Source organism: Meles meles, chromosome 4, assembly GCF_922984935.1.
Source record: "Meles meles chromosome 4, mMelMel3.1 paternal haplotype, whole genome shotgun sequence".
Classification (NCBI taxonomy): domain Eukaryota; kingdom Metazoa; phylum Chordata; class Mammalia; order Carnivora; family Mustelidae; genus Meles; species Meles meles.
The window spans coordinates 98,152,676-98,171,078 of record NC_060069.1 but is presented as its reverse complement, the minus strand read 5'-3'; the positions used below and the strand labels follow the sequence as shown (position 1 = coordinate 98,171,078).

The 18,403-nt window shown below is 37.4% G+C and overlaps 2 pseudogenes; both read right to left on the bottom strand.

Moving 5' to 3' along the window:
* Nucleotides 1-279: 279 nt before the first annotated feature.
* Nucleotides 280-4,912, bottom strand: LOC123940734 (annotated as a pseudogene).
* An 8,640-nt stretch (nt 4,913-13,552) lies between these two features.
* Nucleotides 13,553-14,224, bottom strand: LOC123940927 (annotated as a pseudogene).
* Between the last annotated feature and the right edge of the window lie 4,179 nt (nt 14,225-18,403).

Here is an 18,403-nt window from a genome sequence, read left to right as displayed (position 1 = left end):
AATACTGGGGATTGAAGGGTGATCTCATCTGGATGTGATAAAAGGCAAATGTGCACTTCCGGTAGGAGAGAGCATGATGCAGTACAGTCAGAAGTGTGGACTGGATAAGGATAGTTTTTAATACTAATGGAACTGGGGGAGGACTGCTTCCAGATGGGAGGGGCAGCGGGTAGAGAGAGGTTTGTGGGGGCTGGGGGTGAAAATTGAGCAAGCATATGGAGACAGAAGGGAAAGAATAAGGCAGAATAAGAATAAGAGCAGAAAATGTGGAAGCAGGACTCAGATTGCAAAGAACTCCATAATGACACACTGGACCTGTAAAGAGGGAGACAAATTCAGGAAATAACCCCAGATAAAGGTGGGATGTTGAGGCCTCCTGGGAGAGCAGTTTCCATTAGATGGTCAGAGAGGAAAGAGCCTGCCAGTGCAGCAAAGATCAAGTAAGGAAGTAAAGAAATGGGAATGGGTAGAACAGCATCTCTTTTAGATTTTCAGGAAAGTCATTCAAGCATCCAGTATCATTGGAATTTTCTTCTACTCAAAATATCTTCAGAGATAAAGCAAAAGCAGCAAAATGTTACCAAAAGGGGGATCTAGGTAAAGGATGTGTTTGGTGTCCCTTTGGTGTTTCACCGTTCTTACTCTTGCACAGAGGTCCCTGATGGACATAGAGTCACTATTCAGTTTTGCTCAACACTGTGACCTTATCTACAGTAAATGTCAGGGTCTCAATTCAAAACACAAGCAAAGGGTGATGAAACAGAAATTTCTCACTTAAAGAAAGCTATTCCATTTTAATTAAGTTCAGTCAGTATACTAGCAATAAATCAACCAGTGACTGTGTGAACTCTGATTCTTCTTCACCAAGTTCTTGTCTGTCTTTACGTTCAGCTTTGGTGTATGACACCTATTATCATCTTAACTTTAAGTCTATTAATATTTCAGTGCATGCTATCTAATGTTGAATGTGTCCATATCTTCTTAAGGCTATATTTTTGTTCCACACACTCCTATTTTGAAATGTGCTAGTGGTTTTCAATATCTATACTGTTATTCATACCTAACTGAGGTCCCATTTAAATGTGGGCTCATTTTCTAGATAAGACTGTCTCATATAGTATGATTAGGAGGTCCACAGATCTTTAATCAAACCCATTTCATAGACAGTTAGACTTTGAGGTTTCCTCACAACATGGTAAACTGCTCTGTGTACACAGACAGGTACATGCCAGAGCTGTCTGGCAAAGAACAGAACAGAAGTGGCAGGAAAAGGCCACGAGTCTCAGTCACGTTTGTTTATAGTAGGAATGCCAGGTCCCTTTGGAGTTGACTGCTTCGGCACACACAACTGGAAGCCTTCTGTTGGGGAACTTCCCAGAGGTTCCCAATTCAATACATGTGCCTTGTGTGGCCCTTCTATCATGGGGGAGTGATGCAAAATGGGCACCGCTCCCTTGCAACCACATCAGACTCTGACTCCTCTTTGATTGCAAACTTCTAGGCAACCAGAAGTCTCTGAAAAAGTATAAGTTCCACCTCAGAACCAACATCTTTCATTATACTGCAGGGTGAACAAGCCCTTTCAGCTGCTTCCTTGTTGTCTGCCTTAGATTTTAACCTTCCTTTCATCGTGTGTGTTTCTCTCACTCTAAAGTAGAAGCAAGTCGATGGAGAACACTGGGTCTTTATGGCTCTTAAAGAGGGTCTGCAGAGAGATCCTGGGATGCTAGCCTCTGACAGCTTTATTTGAGACCATGTAACTGGAGGCAAGTAAGAAGGGTTGCTATTGTCAGCATTTCAAAACAACATCCACTATCACCTTCTTTTTTGACCTGTTTAACCTCTTCTTTCAAGAAACTCTTCTTTGATTCTCAAGCTCCCTTGCCCTTGTCTGAGAACAAAAAGGTTCCCCCCATTTTTAGTGTACAAATTGCTTTAGTCATTTTCCGGTTATGAAGTATGGGGGGATATTTTCCTACAGAGAAAATACTTATGATTTCTTTTATGATAATTCAAATATAGTTGAACCTTAGAACTTTAAGATGAAGAATGAAATTGTTATGAGTTTGGGAAAAAAACCTGAGCAATCAAAAACCAGTCTTCATGTATGCACAATAAAATTGAGTTTTAAATTGTGTAATCATACCTCTGCATAACATGGTAGGGATATTATTGTTTGTTTTGATGTTGTGCTCTATTTTAAAATGTACATAGCTATGCAAATAAAGTTAGGTAAATCAATCAAGACACAACTTTCCTTTTTTTTCTTAATTTACCATCTTAGTTTCTTAAATCTAAAATCCAGAGAAATTAAATGCAAAAACGTCAAAAGGAAATAATTGAAGTGTTGATGTTTCCTCTTAAAAAAATTAAAGATATTTAAGATTTTCATCAGGACATGGTTAATTAACATTACGAGTAGGGCGATACCATCAGTAAAAGAAAACATTTCTAAATTGTGTGTCTCTGTCTAATTCTCCATCATATTCCAAACACTCATACCTCTGTTCATTGTATAATTACTCTTCTGACCTGGAATGCCCTTTATCCCTCATGTCCATCTGGCTAACTTGTGCTTGTCCAAGAAAACTCAGCTCTGCTCTCATCTTTTCTCCATTACCCTTAGTGGCTCAGAAAAGCCAGTACTTCTACTTGCAGAGTTTGCAAATCAAAATGTAACAAATAGGGGCACCTGAGTGCCTCAGTTGGTTAAGCTTCCTCTAACTCTTGATTTTGGCTTAGATCATGATCTCAGAGTTGTGGAATCAAGCCCCTCATTATGTTCTGCACTCAATATGGAGTTATCCATATTATCCTCTTATCCTTCTGCCTTTGCTCCTTCCCCCTTCCTTCTCGATCTTTCTCTCTCTCAAGTAAATAAATAAATAAATTTTAAAAATGCAACCAACAGGGGAGCCTCAGTGGCTCCGTTGTTAAGCCTCTGCCTTCAGCTCAGGTCATGATCCCAGGGTTCTGGGATCTAGCCCCAAATCGGGCTCCCTGCTCTGCAGGAAGCCTGTTTCTCCCTCTCTCACTCCCTCTGCTTGTGTTCCTGCTCTCGCTGTGTCTTCTCCGTCAAATAAATAAATAAATAAAATCTTTTAAAAAATAAAAAAATAAAAATGCAACAAACAATTATATATCAGGATTGGTAGGAGTATCAAGGGTTATTTCACAACTGCCACTACGTGTTTCTTTTTTTTTTTTTTAAAGATTTTTATTTATTTGTTTGACAGACAGAGATCACAAGTAGGCAGAGAGGCAGGCAGAGAGAGAGAGGAGGAAGCAGGCTCCCTGCAGAGCAGAGAGCCCAATGCGGGGCTCGATCCCAGGACCCTGGGATCATGACCTGAGCCGAAGGCAGAGGCTTTAACCCACTGAGCCACCCAGGCGCCCCCCACTATGTGTTTCTTTTTCTCTGACACGATCAACACAAATCCTGCTATGTTTGAGACCATTCACTTCCTTTCACTGATGAGCTTCTTTCATGATGCACTGTTCCTGAATCTGGTTGTAGACAGATTTTGGTAGATGTCAGTGATAAGCAATGTGCTTTATATGAGAATGATACTGAAATGTCTTCTTCAACTTCTGGTTATAATCTTTGGCTGCTTTTTCTCATGAAGGAAGCATACCCAATTTTTCAGAAGCTTAGCTTTACATAGACAAATGTTCATTTCATCAGACCCACATATAATATATTTGCTGTCAGAAGTCCATTTTACATAGATAACATGTTGCCTTCTCTTTGTGTGATAACTTCCCTGCTTCTACTTTTGTCCATAGGATTCAAATAGATTTATCAAAACTAGCAGACATAACTCTTCCCCAGTGGGAAATTAATCCATATCAAGCCCCACAGATGCATGATCCATATGTACCATTAGGGGAATGTCCAGTACATGCATATCAAAACTATACCATTCTAATCATTTGCAGCAGTAAAAATGAAAGCTTCCATAAAGCTCCAATAAATTGTATTTGTTCTCAAATCGAAGATGACCTTTTTCAGAGGACTGGCATGCCTCAGATCATATAGTTCTATATTCCTGTTAGAAGCACAACTTTCTAAGATAAACATCTCAATTGGTTTAACTTTAATACTAGTTATACTGTTGAATCTCCAGGTCATTGGACATATAGGACTTGTTCTTTGTTTATCCCAAATGTTTACTTGCTGTCCACATGAAGCAATAACAGTTTCTTTCCAGTGATGATCAATTCCCACACACACTGTCTTTCCTAATGTGATATGCAGTGGTTTCTCCTCTTCCCCCATTGCCTGGTCCATCCATTTCCCACTGCTCCACAGTTTTGTCATCACCAATGGTAGAAAAAGAAGTCCCACAAAAGTTAGCACATATTCTTTGTACAAAACCCTCATGTGCTTGCATCATACAGATACATTTTCTTTTTTTAAAAAGATTTTACTTATTTATTTGACATAGAGAGAGAGATCGTAAGTAGGCAGAGAGGCAGGCAGGGGGGAGGGGGAAGCAGGCTCCCTGCTGAGCAGAGAGCCCGATGTGGGCCTCCATCCCAGGACCCTGAGATCATGACCTGAGCTGAAGGCAGAGGCTTAATCCACTGAGCCACCCAGGTGCCCTACAGATACATTTTCATCTAGTCAAGTTCCAGATTCTAACCTCTCCATCACATGCCCCAGGAAGGGCAGCAGCCTTTGTCTTTGGATGCTCTGCCAAAACTGACTCCATCTCAGTGACCATCCAGGAAAGCAAACAATGGTTTCGCAAATACACATTCCAGTTTGGTGCATTTAAAGCTCTTAAGTATTCTTGTGGGACCTCAAAAAAATGTAAGTAGGATCACAGTTTCTTGGAATTCTTTGTAAGTCCAGCTTGATTTCTCGGACATAGTTGTCCGGGTTCTGGCTCAGCATCTTCGCCTTCATTTTGGCTGCTAGTTGTCCCCAACCCCACAAGCCTTTCCTTCACATGTGGGTTCCTGCTGCCTTCTTAAACAAAACACCCTTAAAACATCTAAGTTATACTACTAACTCTACCAGTAGTGGTGTGACTCATGTTCTCTTAGCATCATTTCTTTATCCATAATGAGAGGAAAAGCAAATAAGTTTGCACTTCCTACCATCCAGGATTATAGTATCAAATGAGATTATGTATATGAATCTGCTTTGTGAATGCTTTAGCACCATGCAAATATAAAATATTAGTATTATGTGCATTATTATGGGAATCTGTTCTACTCAACATTTTTATCAACAACTTTAACAAAGACATAAAAGCACGATTATAAGCTTCGCAGATGATAGACATATGGGAGGAATAGCTAATAAAAAGAAAGGAAGATAGAATCAAAGTTCAAAGAAATCATGACAGATTGGAATGATGACTAAAACTACTAAAATGATATTTAATAGGAACAGATGTAAAATACACTTCAGTTTAAAAAAAAATCATGTCAGGGGAGACCTGTGATGACATCAGTTTATATGAACCACAGTTACATGGTTGGGAATTGAGGATAATTTTAAATTTCTCTAATAGGAATACTCTGTCCAGAATAAAAGAGGTAATATGCCACATGAGTCAGACCATTGCTTACATGTGTAATATTTAAATATTGAAATATGAGGAACTGTGCATCTAGGGAAAGCAAGAGAATTTTGAAAGGCTTTAAAACTGTATCATATAAGAAGCAACTGACAGAACTAGGGTTGTTTTGCTTGGAAAGAAATACATAAGGGTGTCTACAAAGGTTCCAAGGACTTACACACAGAACGGATGTAAAAATGCCTAATACAAAGAGTAATTGGGAGATCTAAAAGAGATAATGAGGCATATACTAGATTCTCAGTAAGTGAGAGTCAAATCTAAATTCATTCTGTCTTACTCTAGTGGGAGGAGTATGGATGTTTGACTGGGAGAACTGGTCAAATTAAACCAAAAGGAATGAGTTTCTCATAGCTGGAAACATGCAAGGAAACTTTTGTTGCTACATATAGCATTTGTATAATGTGCTGGAAGTTTTGTGTGTATTAGTGTTGTCTCACTGGAGAATGTGCATTCATCTAACTATACACCTGCTTTCCATCCATGCACAACCCATAGCTAAGAAAAGATAATATACAAAATTCCATTACATTTTCAGAAAAAAAAAAAAAAAAAAAAGGGAAGTAATGTTGCCTCTTACCAGTAGAAAACTTTAGATACAGAGAGATTATGTAAATGAAATATTCAATAATATTGTGATAGACCCTGCTAAGGCTCTGGTTTTCAAATGCTAGTGTGTATCAGAATCACTCATAGGGCTTGCCAAAATACAGATGACTGACATTCACCCTCAGAGTTTCTGAGTAAGTAGACCTGGGGAGAAGCCCTCCAAATTTGCATGTCTAATAAGCTCTCAGGAGATACTGTTAAAGGGCCACTGCTCAAAGTAAAAATGCCTTGTTCATACCCCTTGCCACACAAGACAAATTTGTCGCAGTTTTAAATGTATTATATCCTCCTATCTTCTTCAGTTGATAATTAGGGATGAGAACCCGATTAATCCACAACAACCTATAATGTGCCTTGTCATGAAAAGAGAAGCAGAAGGAATCAAGTTTCGTCTCTCAAAAACTTGAACCAATGCATGTTTAAAAGACCAGCAACTTATATAAGAAAAAGAAATTGAAAAACCAACAGGTATAAAGGAAGGAGTGAAAAGGAAGACAGATAATCAGAAGAGGAGAGAGAATATAGCAAAATGTAGGAAGCAGCTGATTTCCATTGATGGTGAAGTACTAGATTAAAGACCCTTAAACCTCTTGAAACTTGCTGGCGCTCTGGGATCTGGTTCCCTCACCCATTAAGGTGACTCTACTAGATGTGCTCTTCTTGCTTTCTGATCACTTGACGTTTCCTATGTTCTTGTTTCCAAACCTGCTTACAATACACCTCACACTTACTGATACTTTTGAGAAATGTCTACTCCAGTATTTGGAAGAATCTTATCTTCCTGCTAGCAAAGTTGCTATTGAGAAGTCCGTCACCACAACAGTTCCCTATCTTTTGCTTGAGACTCACTATGTTACCACTCTGGAAGGTTTGAGGGTCTTCTCTTTTCCTGGTGCTCTGATAATTTCATCACAATGTGTCCCAGCATGGGCCTTTGAAGAATTACTGTCTGAATGACTCTTGCATTCTGGAAAATTGTGTCCTCTGTCATGAAGTTTTGTTTGTTGTAATCTTTCTTTAAAAACAAACTGAAAGAGAAGGTAAGACTTTCTAACAAGAAGTCCAAGCAGTTTTAGAAGTCAAACAAGAAAGAAAATTTTTATTCTTCTAAAGACTGTTCCCTCCCCCCCAAAAAGAAGAAAGAAAAGCAGGAAAGTCTGAAGGGGGTTTTGATTTCTCCCTTGTAATTCAGCCTGATAGCTCTGGTAAATTCTCAGGAGGGAAGCCACAGGATCCAGAACAAAGTAAAAACAGAGTGAGAAAATGAATAGTGAATGGATGAAAGGACAGTGATGAGAACCAGAGGACAAAACAAAACAAAGCCATGCCCCAGCTGACCCTGCTGGGCTCAGGGAGGCAGGGTTGCACACTCTACAAACACCACTGATGGTGGCGGGAAGGAAACGGTATTTTAAACCCATCGGCAATCCCCCTCTATTTTCTGTCACTCTGGAAAAGCAGTGCTAACAATGGCCTTCTCTGTGCTTCCCACATGGGATTTAGCCACTGTTGTAACCTTTGTGTTGTTCATTGTGAGGCTAGAAAAGTAAAATTCCACTATGCGTAAGCCCTTTGTAAGGGGAAATACAACTGTCAGCTCAGGTGGCTTTAAGCTGCCAGAGCTTGGGGAATAAAACCAACTCATCTCTCTTCAAAATCCCCACGTGAGGAGAGAAGCTGACAGATATTAGTTCTGTCTTCCTGTAATAAACTCTTCCCATTCAATGCAATGGTCTCATGGCGGTCACACTGGAATCAGCTGTGAAGGTTTAAGAACTCCTGCCCTCTCCCTCCGGAGATTCTGACTTATTTGGCCCGGGGTTCTGAGCTGGGCATGAGGATTTACAAATGCCCCAGATGGTTCTAATGTGCAGCCAAACTGAAGAACTATTGCTATTTTTCTTTCTTTCTTAAATTCTCTCTTTCTCTTTACGGTTGCCTTCCCAGAATAATGTTTCTCTTTCTTAGACATCTAACTTTTGGTTCAGGCTTCAGCTCTTACTCATTTAGGAAATTGTGAGGAAAATGGGCTCTGCCTGGTTTCAAGGCTGAGTCTTCTTGGCTTGTGTTAATTAATCCACTTCATTCCTCCATCCACAATCAGTGGTCCAGAGATGAACAAGTAATATATAAACAACCCAATCAGGATGATCTTGAGACACTTGCTTAGAAGTCTTTGATTGGAATATTTTCTTTTTTGCTCTTTCGTCCTTCTTTCTTGTGGCAAATGGATGTGAAGCCAGGAGCGACTACATGCATTTTTCTCCATGAGAGAAGCAGCACAAAGATGTAATCATTACTTAGACGGGGACACAGCCAGGAAAATTGCACAGAAACAGAGCTAGAGCCACTAGTTGATGGTCATCCTCAAGCCCATCCTGTTCTTGGGATTGCAGTTAGATAAGTCAGTAAAGGGCCTTTTTATTCAAGTCAATTGAGTTGGGATGTAATTAAGGTACTACAACAGATTTACCCCCATGAGCTATTTTTCTTCTTGCTTTTCTTAAACCTGGGCCAAGTGGTCATAGGAAGATGTGAAAGCATTCACTATTTATAAGGTACTGAAGCATCATGCTAATAATTTTTCATGGTCACCTTCCTAGATTAAGGTAAATCTTAATGTAAGCAAGATATATTTTTTGTGGTTTGAAATGGATGTGCTAGCTTCTTGGATCTATATAGAGTAGACTGATATCATGACTACAGAAAGAAGTACTTATATCCCATAATGTTGCTTTCTCCCACAATAAACAAGTTGCCTATTTGTCAGCAAATTGATAATCGTTGAGTGAATGATTCACAGCAACACTGTATTAGGAAGTGTACATTTGGTTAGGAGGTAGATGAATGAAAGAAAGGAATGGTCCATGATGACAAGCAGTTTCCTCTTTAAGTGAGCCGTTCTCCCCACATTTCATTTCCAATCTGTAATTGTGGATTGCTTTCCCATTGGAAGAATGCTCAGGGAGTCATGTCTAGATCTCCCCTAATATCCTATTGACTCTGCCTTTAGAATGTTGAGCCAGGGCACACCAACAGAGACACGGATGATCCATGATCCTTTCTAAAATGTAACATTTCCCCTAGATCCAACAAATTCATCACTTTGCCAGCCCGGAACAGAAATTAAAACCAGAATGGGTACTGGAATCTTCCCTTGTTTTTTCTCTTGATGTCACTTTTTCTAATTGCAGAAGCTAGCACTTGTTTTTTCTTTAAATACCATTAGCCAACATATAGTACATAATTAGTTTCAGATGTAGAGTTCAATAATTCTTCATTTGCATATAACACCTAGTGTTCATCACATCACATGCCCATCACTCAGTTACCTCATCCCCCCAGCAAACTCCTCTCCAGCAACCTTCAGTTTCTTTCCCATAGTTAAGAGTCTCTCATGGTTTGTCTCCCTCTCTGATTTCTTCCCATTTCGTTTTCTCTCCCTTCCCCTATGATCCTCTGCACTGTTTCTTATATTCCACATATGAATGAAGCCATATGATAATTGTCTTTCTCTGATTGAGTTATTTTGTTCCACATAATACCCTCCAGTTCCATTCATATCAATGTAAATGGTAAGTATTCACCCCTTCTGATGGCTGAGTAATATTTCATTGTGTGTATATACTACATCTTTTTTATCTATTCCTTTGTTGATGGACATCTTGGCTCTTTCCATAGTTTGGCTATTGTGGACATTCATCAAGCACTTTTCAAGTGACCAACATAATTCTCCTGAATGTTTACTTTGTAAGCTTTATCTCACACTGACCTCTTTCATTTGGGGATGTTCCTCTTTGTATGCATAAGAAACTGAAATATTTATGATTCTACTAACTAATTTGACAAAGAAACCATAGCCTTCAAAGAATTTTGAATTTTTATTGAAAGTAGACACTTCCAATATTTTCCTACTTTCTTATGGAATGAAATAATTTGGTTTTTATAGGCTGATTTTAGTGAAATTGGCAAAGAGGCTGAAGTCTTAAAGATATATTGAGTTTTCTTGTAGGCAGCCACCCATGAAGTTAAAATCCAGGGGAAATCAAATTTCTTTAGTTCAGTCATTTGCCTCCAGTAATGACTTACTTTTGCACCAACCATAACATTTCTCTACCATTATAATGATTTAGAGAATTTTTGTGTATCAGATTATTTTCACTTGGACACAGTTTTCCTTGCTTCACTGCTGAACCAATCCAGCGTTCTGAGGTGCTGTCAGTTTGCATGAAGGGACAATCTGCAGGCTCCACTGAGCCAGTGGAACCAGTTCCATCATGACTGGTTACACTCCAGTTAGGACTCTTTACCTCCAGCTCCAAGTAGCATTACATTTGCTCTTGACACTTGTGAGCCACCGTCTAGAGACCTGAGTTTTTAGCCTGTAGGTATAAGTGAGTACAGGAAGCAGGAATAGAGATTTTTGGAGCCAAGTTTTGACATAGGAGTAGTGCTGGAATAAGTTTAAAAATGCATATGCTGTCCCCCAAACCAACCCTTTGGCTGGTAGGTCCTATGATACCTCATATGAGACTAATACTTGGGCTTTAAAATCATAAGGTCTGGCCCAAGCCAGGAAAGAAACCCAAATATCTCTCCTTAAGTTTTACAGAGCCTTGTGGTTTTTGTTTTTTAAACTCTTATATTATAAAATAGAATAAACGAATACATCTAGTAAAATGTGTAAAAGTGTGTTTTCAGTTTAATAAACAGCTACAAGCAACACTCGTGAAAATATGATATATGTCAGATGAAAGAATAGCAATATTCCAGAACTCCCACATGTAGCTCCTCCCACCATTCCCTTTCCTTTGGGGTAATCATTACCTTGACACTGATTATGAACAATTCCTTGTTTTCTTTAGTTTTAGTTCTTGTGTATGCATCCCCAAGAAAAATACTTGAGTTTTACCTGTTTGGAATACTACATAAATGCAATTATGCTACATATATTTTCTGTAACTTGCTCTTTCCCATTCACTATTAAGATTATAAGTTTCAGCCATATTGTTGCACATAGAACTAGTTCATTAATTTTCATTGTTGTGTAACATTCTATGGTTTATTGATATGGCAATTCATTCATCCATTTTACTATTGAAGGGCTCTTTTCAGTTTTCGGAAAATGTGAAAAACATTCTTGCATTTTGTTTCTTGTTGTATATAAACATGCAGATTTATAAGGAATACTCTTAGAAATGGAAAGACTAAATCACAAGATATGTGTGTTTTTTCAAGTTTACCAGTTTTCTTTCCCAACTATAGCATTACTACATAATGTTATACCAGTTTACAAAATGTGGTAATTTGTACAGAGTGAAGCCCAATGGGGAACTTCAACCCCCAACCCTCAGATCAAGACTGGAGCTGATGTTTACCCAACTGAGCCAGCCAGGAGCCCCATGTTAATTTATGTTCTTAATAAAAGGTACTATAAGTCCTCCAAATTTATTCTTTTATTTTCATTGTTGTTTTTCCTATTCTGGATACTTTACATTTCTTTTAAAGATTTATTTCTCTATTTGAGAGAGAGAGCCAGCCAGCACAGGGAGGGGCAGAGGGAGAGGGAGACAGAAACTCCAACAGACTCCTCCCTGAGTTCAGGGCTTGATCTCACAAATCTGAGACCATGACCTGAGCAGAAAACAAGAGTCAGACGCTTAACTGACTGTACCACCCAGGGGCCCCCTGGATACTTTACATTTCAATATGAATGTTAATATCAGTCTGTTCAAATATAAGCCTACCAAAAATTCCTGGGATTTTGATTGATATTACATTGAATCTACAAGTCAATTTAGAGAGAAATGACAGATTAACAACATTGTGTCATCTAATCTAGGAACATGGCATCTCCATCTTTTGGGGCTTCTTTAATTTCTCTCACCATGATCTATTTTTCAGTTTAATGACCTTGTATAACTTTTCTCAGATTCATCTCTAAGTAATATTTTTAATGCTAGTGTAAATGGTATCTTCATTATTTCAATTACTTATTGCTAGTACATAGAAGTCCAAATGATTTTGTATATTCATCTTTCATCCTACAACCTTATTAACTTCCCATATTAGATTTATTAGCTTATTCATTTTAGATTCCAGAGGATATTTTACAGAAACCATTCTGGTTTTGGTAAATGAAGATTATTTTACTACTTCTTTTCCAATAATGTTGTCATTCAAGTTTTGTCTTACCTTACTGGGCTGACTAGAATCTTTAGGACAATGTCAAATAGAAGTGGTGGGAGAGAATATCCTTACTTTCATGATCTTAAAGGACAACATTCATTTTCAGATTAGGGACATCTCTTCAATTCCTTGTTTTCTGGGAAATTTCTATTGGTAATGGGTGTGGGTTTTGTCAAACGCTTTTCCCTACATCTATTGATATATACGTTTTATTGTTGTTGTTACTGTGTGTGTTTGTGTGTGTGTGTGTATTCTGTTAGTGAATAAGGTGAATACTTGGATCTTTAAATGCTAAACCATTTTTGCATTCTTGAGATTATTCAAAATTGGTCATATTATCTTTTTTTACATATTTCTAGATATTATCTGCTAAAATTTTGTTGAACATATTTACACATATGTTTGTGAAGGATATTGTTCTGCAGTTTTCTTGTCTTGCAACATGTTGGTCTAGTTTTGCTATCTGGATAATGCTGGTCTTGTGAAATGTGTTGGGAAAGAGTCTCTAATTATCTGGAAGAATTTGTGTTTAGACATGTTTTATGCCCTGGTATGTGTTAAATATTTATAAATGATCTGTGCATGATTGAAATTAATGTACATTCTGCAGTTGATGAGTCAACTTTGTTAATTATGTGTTTCAGTTTTTTTATATCCTCCATATTTTTAAATGCTTTTCTATCAATCCCTAAGAAAGGAGTGTTGAACTTTCTGACTTTAGAGATCTATCAAATTCTCATTGTATTACTGTCAAATTTTGCTTTGAATAATTTGAGACTTTGCTAATATATGCATGTAATTTTTAAATTGCTATACATTCTGCTCATTGAATCTTTAATCATTTTGAAGTAATTCTTTTTTTTTTTTTTGCAAGACATTGAATATGTTTTTATTGAGTCTTTTTAGTTTAAACATGAGGTAAAAGGAAAGTCATTTCTCCTTAACCAATATTTTACACAGCTGTAGTAAATACTTTAAACTTTAGGTAATTCTGATGGATTATATATATTAAAAGTTGGGGATTGGGTAAACAATATCTGAGTTCTTGAATTTTCCTGTTGACTCTTCCTTTACAGTAGTAACCAGCTCTACTTAGTTACATAAGTTTCTTTAAGGCCATGTTTTACTGTTGCTGATGTCTTTACATCTGAAGCATTGTCGTTTCAGTCAGTATTCACTAATTCCACTTCAAAAATGAGTTTTTCATTTGGTGGAATTTTGGCATCAGGCTGTCCTTTTTTCCATAAGCCCATTCTGGCTCAATCTCTAGTCAAGACTTTTCTCCTTTACTCATGGATAAAAGTGCTTCGTTCCCTCCTCTGATAACTTTGTCTATTCCAACCTTAAAACTTAAAGGCTTGGCATTTTTCTTCTTCTTTGAACTCTTTTGAATATTAGTATCAAATACAGTCCCATCCTGTAGTGTTCCTGTATACCAGCAGTGAACAACATCTCCCTTTTGGGGAAGTTGGTTTTATCTCCTTTTTAAAGAACGGGTTTTATATGTTTGGGTGGACCCTCATCCAGAGTCTCTTCAGACTTGGTTTCTTTGGGTTTATCTTCATTAAGCTCCACATTTTTCACCTGTTCAGACACATTACTTATACTTTCAGTACCCTTGAAATGCTTCCTTTCAAAAAGATGGTTGTAGGCTGTAACCAAATGGTCCTTGTTAGTTGTCTTGGTCACATTTTTAATGTTTCTAGTAACTTATGTTCTGCAAGAAATGAAGTTGAACTGTGGTCCTGTAGAAACTTGATAATGTCCTTCTTGGGTAGCTGCTCGCTGTGCAGCTGCTCCATGGTCCACGCCTGCTGTGGAACAGCCACCACCATCTCCGTGTCCCCTTCCACCCGCCTCTGCTTTACTGAGCTCTGCTGTAATTCTTTTTAATTCTGCTTACTGTATTTGCCTGAAGTCTACTTTTGTTGGTTATTAATATAGTTATGTCAATTTTTCTTATTATTAGGATTTGATGGCATGTCTTTTTCCATCCAATCGCTTTTAACATTTTCCGTAGCCATGTTTATTTTAGATATATTCCTTATAAACAGTATAGACTTTTTGTTCCCAGGTTTTCTTTTTTGTTAAACTGGAGCATTTAGTCCATTTGTACTCAGCCTAATTACAATATTTGTGGATTTATTTCTACCATATTATTTTATACTTTGTAGCCTCTGTTTTTATCTCTTTTCTTTGTTATTTTATTACTGAATATTTTAAATAATGTTTTCATCCGTTATTAGTATAAAATTTAGACCCTTTGTTTCTGCTCCTGTGGTAATATTAGAAATAACATTCATATTTAACTTACTAAAGTTTGTAATTAGTCTATTGTTTTACTCTTTTCTTTGAAAATATTAGGACACTAGAGCTTTTACCCCATTAATACCACTCATTCCAACTGATAAATTATGGTTCTATAACTTTTTTAATATGAAGTTTTGAAGTCAGTTTTCTGTTTATGTGTTTACTACAACAAATGTTATTACTTTCGATTTATAGACTCAGTGTTCATATTTATATTGCCCACTCATCCACCATTTTCTTCAATGCTCGCTTCAACTAGAGATCATGATCCTTGGAACTGAAGATTATTTTCTAGAGTTTTCAATAACTGACAGTTTTTTGGTGATTAATTTTTCCCACATTTATTTTAGTAAACACGTCTTCATTTCACCTTTTTTTAACTGATATTTTGTCGAATATAGAAATCTAGCCATACTGTTATCCATGACACCACATTATTTTCCTTTGTAGCACCTGAAATTTGTAGCTGCATAGTTATGTATTCAATATCTGTATTCTGAACCCGGTTACTGGGCCATAAGTTCTATGTGGGTGGGAACTATGCCCATTTAGCATATCAGTGGATACTTAAATCTGCTATATTGCTTGAAATATGGAAGTTAAACAATATAGATTTGCATGAATGAATAATAGAATGAACAAATTAATAAGCATAGTCCCTGCACTTGTGGTATTCATATCCTGGTAGATGTCTATTGAAAATAGACAAATTATTGGTGATCTGATCATTGAAGACTTGTTGTCTGATTCCCACTATTTAACAAAACAAAACAGGGACCAAGGAGAAAAAGATTTGAACAGTTAAAATCTGGGTTAATTTCTGAAGCTAATATGCAGCTATTCTCATTGCATATTGTTCTTGCATTATTCTTAAAGTTGCCGGTGAAATTGGTCCTGAAGACTTAATAGGACAGCTTGAATATAAATTTTTGCTTTGTCTAAGTTGGGTTTTACTAATACATGCATATTATTGCCTCCTCCTTCTTAGAGTATATTCATACTTCTTAGGGCATACTTCTTAGGAAATCTTTTAGATTTCCTAATCTTTTAGATTTCCCCAGCAAAGGTTTCTTCAGTCCTAGGTGCATTTCTATGTGAAAATCAAGTACATGTGCCCTATCCTTTGCCATATACCTATACAGCAACTCTAAGTACTAATGCTAGTCATGGCGTTACTAGTGTGCATCATGATTTTCATCGTGTATTATTCTATTAAAAGATGGAATGGCAGCCTCGAGGTGATAAGTATCTTAAAGAGCTATGGAAAATGTGGTGACTACACAAGAGGGGGTGGCTGGACTTGAAACTTCCAGACTTTGAAACTGGACTTGAAACCTCAAAGTTTGATGGCCTTTTTCATCTTTAGCAATTCTAAGATACAGACCTATAGATACTGACATAAGCATATGACTTTTGCTGGGGCAAGAATTACATGACACCTACCATTTGAGTCTCACTCACTGCCAGATTTACCTCCTTTTCTTGATATTTGGCACACCATTAATGTCTTTGAGTCTATTCTTTCAACAGTCTTAAAATGTGCCAGGTGCTTTGCTATCCACTTGATGACAGAATGTGAGTTATCGCTACCTTCATGAAGCTCATGGTGTAACCGAGGAGACAAAGAAATAAAATAACCAATTATACCATGGTGTGATAAATTCCACAGATAGGGAAATGACTGACATCTAAATGGAACTGTGACTTGTCAGAAGTATCCTTTTATGTTACCTCTGGGATACCTTCTCTGACCATTTATGTCTTGCTTAGATGCTGCACTCCTTAGTGTTCAGTGAGAGAACCACATAGCTCAACCCGAGGGGTGACACTCAGATTACCATGCAAATGGTGTCCCCTGGATTGTTCAGCATATGTTCCATGCAACTCAGCTCTTACAATGGCAAAAGCAGCCATGATTATTTTGAAAGGGCCAATTCTCAAGAAGACAGTGAAAGATTATAACTGACCTAAATTATGGAGAGATGCTTCATTAGAAGGAAGTATAGGAGAAGTAGTCTTCTAGCTTTGGATAAATAGCTACCCCATCAAAAAAAGAATAATAGAATGAACACAGGAATTGCAAAAGACTTATGCAGTGCTGCCAGATCGAGACATAAACTGGTGCTAAACCATGATGACTTAGTAGTCCATTGAGTAAAGAGTGGCGGATGGAGTACCTTCAGGATATTCATGAGATTGTGGGCTTCAAAAGACTGATTTCCATAGTCAGTACCCCAGGTCTACTTCAGATCATCAGAACTAGGAACAGTTATAGGGGTGACATATTGGAGGCCAAAAAAGTTATTTCCAATGAAACTGGAGTCCTGGCAATAGAAGGTAACATCCTTAATAAGTCCCACTTATTATATATATATACAGATAACAGATGTGTTATCTGTATATTGCGCAAGACGTCTGTCCTTTATAAGCTAGGGGACAGCATATGTATCCAGAACCCAGGGTACAAGAATGACAGATATGGTAGTATATGGCAAGAGTTACAAAGTACTGTAGAGCTGAGGTTCAGATTTTCTAGTCAAAGTCAAGAGCACTTTGTACAATGGAACTGATTGGCCATGAATCTCTGAGCATTTCTTCAATGAAATGGTGCCTTTTTATAATGCAGCATAGGAGGCCATACCTCCCAGTCTGAATACATGGCCCGAGGCCATATGCAACTGTGTAGTGAGAATACAGAATTTTTCTCATAAAAATGTGCAGTTCTTGGATCCTTGTTAAGCTCTGACATTTGCAACACTCTTTTTAAAAAATTTATTTATTTACATATAATGTATTTGTTTTACAACTCTCTTTTAAGGTAAACAGTATTTGGGAATTTTATTTATTTATTTTTTAAAAGATTTTATTTATTTATTTGACAGATAGAGATCACAAGTAGGCAGAGAGGCAGGCAGAGAGAGAGAGAGAGAGAGGAGGAAGTAGGTTCCCTGCTGAGCAGAGAGCCTAATGTGGGGCTCGATCCCAGGACCCTGGGATCATGACCAGAGCCAAAGGCAGAGGCTTTAACCCACTGAGCCACCCAGGCGCCCCAGTATTTGGGAATTTTACTAAACAAAATCTTCTAACAGTGAAATTTCTTTTCTGTAATTTAGCTCCAAAATTCCTGGTAAAAAATAATCAATATTAAGTTTTTCAGCAGGAGATTTATACACATTGCAAAGTAACTATTTATCAGTTTGTGTACTAAGTAAGTTTACCTGTGAAGAATTAAATATAAATACAAGAGCTCTCACATATAGAAAGAAGTAATTCCTTTTTGAAACTCTACCATGTACTGCTCTGGGTGCTTTGTGTTTGCCTGATCATGAGCCATCTCCTCCTTTTGATGAAGTAATTCACATCTGAATGTTTTCATCATGAAAATAAGAGCCCACTCCAAATTTTCTTTATGAGAAAGTCTGTGCTTTGGACATGAGATGATCATTTCTCTTGAAGAAACAACACTAAAAAAATCAAAACTTGTTTTTAGCACTGAAACTGCAGCTCTAAATTTGTTTAAATGGGTTCAGTTTTCTATTTCAATTCCTATGTCAAATGCAAGTGTGGGAAGAATTTTTAGCATCGTGGATAATCTGTGGAACGATGCAACTGTGCATTGGGACTACAACAAAATGAACATAGAGTCCGTATATAGGAAATGCTGAGCCTTTTTAAATGCACCTTTATTTTTTTTTAAGATTTTA